The sequence below is a fragment of the Poecilia latipinna genome, unplaced genomic scaffold, assembly GCF_001443285.1.
Source record: "Poecilia latipinna isolate Pla-1442-1.1 unplaced genomic scaffold, P_latipinna-1.0 Scaffold2097, whole genome shotgun sequence".
Lineage (NCBI taxonomy): Eukaryota > Metazoa > Chordata > Actinopteri > Cyprinodontiformes > Poeciliidae > Poecilia > Poecilia latipinna.
Window position 1 is genome coordinate 1 of NW_015114713.1, and position 3,591 is coordinate 3,591.

Consider the following 3,591-nt stretch of genomic DNA (forward strand, 5'->3'; position numbering starts at 1 on the left):
TAGAAACAAAGTTTTTAAATTTCTTTTTATTTTTCTGGCAATTATGAAAGTTTTTCCCCAAATAAAACTGTCAAATTCCATTTATTATTGACTTGACCACTATTTTTCTTCACCATTTCATCAAAATGTGTTAAAAAAATAAATACCAATCACTTAAGGATACTGTATTGGTGGTTAATATTTACGCTCCAGATAGATACTAGATATTCTATTTTGAATTCAATAAATTTACTTTTTTAATCGGTTGCACCACATGATTTATGGTCACGCCAAATGATTTGTACAAAAAATGTAGGCCAGAAAACAGGTCAAAATCCTTTTAATACATAAAAATAGAATTACATTCAGTTACTGTACATTACAAAAACAACAACACAAAGAACACACCAATTTAATTTACCTAAAAATTAATGCAGTAATCAACTTTGTAACAAACATTTCAAACATATCTCTCATAAAATCAGAATGTACGGGAGATTGCTTTAATTTCCTAATTTTATTTTTAAAAAAAAACTGAAAAAAGACAGACATTTTCAATCTCATTAAGTACATTAATGAAAATATAATAATTCAGTTTAAGTTTAACCATTTTAAACAGAACCATGTATGATAAGTAATGGTTTCAAAACAGAAAAATTTCAATGAACTTCAAAACCATCATATCCCCTCTGAAGCAAATCAGAGGAGACATCTTGTGAACTTTGCCCAGTCTTGGCTGTTCAACTTGGAACTCTATGAGGTTTTGCTGGTTCAGGTTCTGATGAGCATGTGACCATGTGACCAAGTTCTTGTCGTCGGACTGTGCTGACTTGGACTTCTTCTCTCACATCCTGAAGTACCTGGGTCACATATGGTACTTCATCATAGCTCAGTTTGATGACAGTGGAATCTAGTAAAATAGATAAAAACAATAAATGACAAAATACATGCTATAACTATTCCCGTAATGTTACATGTTCCATTGTATTTTTATCATACAATACAATGCAAAACAACAATAAAACTGTACAAAAACCTATTCTGGAAATAATACAAAGTATTGCTTTTGCATTTGAGTCTTGAAATCAAAAATAAAAGCACAGAAACTCCTTTTCAAAAACATAAATGTATCATTACAACGGTCGCACCAAATGATATTTTCATGTCCAGTCATTTGCCTCTTTAAAATAAACAATCTAGCTTCAAACACAAGGCAAATATAACATTTATAATCAAAACAGAAAACTGTAGCTATATTGAAATATTAATAGTTTTTTGGTGGTCGCACCACATGACACCCAAATATGGCAACTACATACCTACTGCTAAAAGTGACACGTTTTCTGAAATTTAAGAATAATAAACACACCTGTTTGCTGTCTCCAGGGATTCTTGACAGACTGTTGGATGATGCAACCTCCTGTTTTTGACTGGAAGTCCAAAAATGGGAATTTCTTGTTGGTCGCGTCACAAGATATTTTGTTAAATGACATTTTCGGATAAAATTTGTTTAAATGTTACAATGGAATTATAACTAAAAAGACTTTGAAAATCATGCCAAACAGGAAAGAAAATATATTTGAACAGATTTAATGTAATTTTAAAGACATTTCTGAAACAGTAATTGAGTTTGGACAGTCGCACCACATGACATTTTGACCCTTTAAAGACCACAAAAATAGCCAAAAAAGAACAGCTTTTGAAAGGTTAAAGAATGTGCATATGTGGGAGATATAGTACATAATTATGGTTTCTTTTTATGAGTTTAAACCTTTTTTTAACTATAAAAAGTAGAGCCGGACAAAAAATTGGGCATCACGTCTTTGAGCCAATATAGTAATGGTACATCTTTAAATATCATGTAAAGTGGAAACAAGTTGTCTCGTTTTGATGTCTTGACAGTTAATTGATTATAAATTGATAAGTAGGACATCAGGACATCATAAGATATTATATCTTCTACCTGCTCCTTTTCGAACAGAAAATATAAAATTTGCATGTTACTTGGGCATAATAATTTGTTTTACCTTTTATTTCTTTAGTTTGTTTCATTCTATTTTATTTAATTTTTTTCTTTCTTGATTGTCTTTTCTATCTGTTCAAAAATAAAAATAAATAGATAAATAATTAGCTGGCCAAAGGAGGAGATAAACACCATGGATGTTAAGACTCGGAAACTACTAACCAGGCATGGAGGGTTCCACCCCAAATCCAGCACCCTGAGACTGTACATGAGCCGCAAGGAAGGATGCAGAGGACTAGTGAATGTGAGAGCCACTGTCCAGGACGAAACATCCAAGATCCATAAATACATCAAGGACAATGCCTCAACGAACAATGTGCTCAGCAAATGTCTCAGACAATAGGGAACAGAGAACGAGGTACTGGAGGTACCATCATGGGAGGGCAAGCCCCTACATGGATGCACCGACAAATAACTGAAGTGCCTGAATCGATAACATTCAGAAATGACTGAGTCATAGGTGAAGTAGGACAACAGACATGAATATTAAAATCACCGACAATGAGAACTTGGTCATCCCTTGGCATGATATCAGCCAAGAAATCAGAAAAGTCATTTATAAAGTTTTTGTTGTACTTTGGTGACCGATAGACCACCGCACACAGTACAGTGTGAAAGCTGCCGAGTTCAAATAGGCTAATCTCAAAGCTACTAAACGAGGCCAGAGGGAACTCTTTACAAGTAAATCAACTTTTAAAAACAGTCACTATACCTCCACCGAAGCCCGACATCCTTGGAGCATTAAAAGAGCCGCAGTTCCGCGGTATAAGTTGAATAAAAATGCTGGAGTCACCCAAACCACTTGTTCATGATTCTGTTATAAATAAAACATCCAATCAATGAGAGTAAAAGAAATCCCTAATGACGAAAGTTTTATTTGTCAGCGACCTGGCATTTACCAAACCGATCCTGGCAGAAATCGGCGGGTCTACACCGTCAGCTGGCGTCCGGTACTCTCGGTTGGGAGGATTCACCCTGCGTCTACAGGGCCGAGGAGCGCAGGGGCCCTCGAGGCAGTCACACCCAAACTGGAGCAGTGTCTAAAACAGATCCCAGGAACAACATCAGACACCTCAGTCCAGAAATGTGCCAGATACTGCGGCTCCCAGGCTTCTGGTAGAGGACCCGAACTCAGAGGATGAAACAGTCCACCTGCAGAAGGGTGAGAAGGGAAAAACGTAAGCTTTTTCAAAATAATGCTTATCTGCTTATAGACACAATTACAGTCGGTAAATTTTGCAAAAGTGAAAATCAGAAGTTTACATTGTGGAACTTGGTTACCAGAAAACGCGATCATCTCTTAGCAACACATAAACCGATTAGCAACAAAAATTCTTATTGTTCAAAAAACATAAGATTTCTTCTGCTCTTTTGAAACACTACTTATTTTACACTAACAAGAATTGTGCAGTTGGTGAATTCTGCAGAAAAGTTTTTTTTTTTTTGTCATTAGTGGTGAATATATTATAAAACACACATTCAACACAAAAGTAAAAATCTCGATTTATACTTCGTGGCAGTTCGTTACCAGTAGAAAACGGTCATCTCTTAAAACCAAATTAATAACAAGTTATATAGTTTAGATCGGA

At 35.1% G+C, this 3,591-nt stretch overlaps 1 long non-coding RNA gene across 1 annotated transcript in view; it reads right to left on the reverse strand.

The window, feature by feature from the left end:
* Positions 1 to 2,854: 2,854 nt before the first annotated feature.
* Positions 2,855 to 3,591, reverse strand: part of LOC106936202 (uncharacterized) — a 7,344-nt gene continuing 6,607 nt past the window's right edge. The window contains exon 2 of the long non-coding RNA XR_001422076.1: positions 2,855 to 3,154. This is a non-coding gene — a long non-coding RNA (uncharacterized LOC106936202). The remainder of the gene's footprint in view (positions 3,155 to 3,591) is intronic.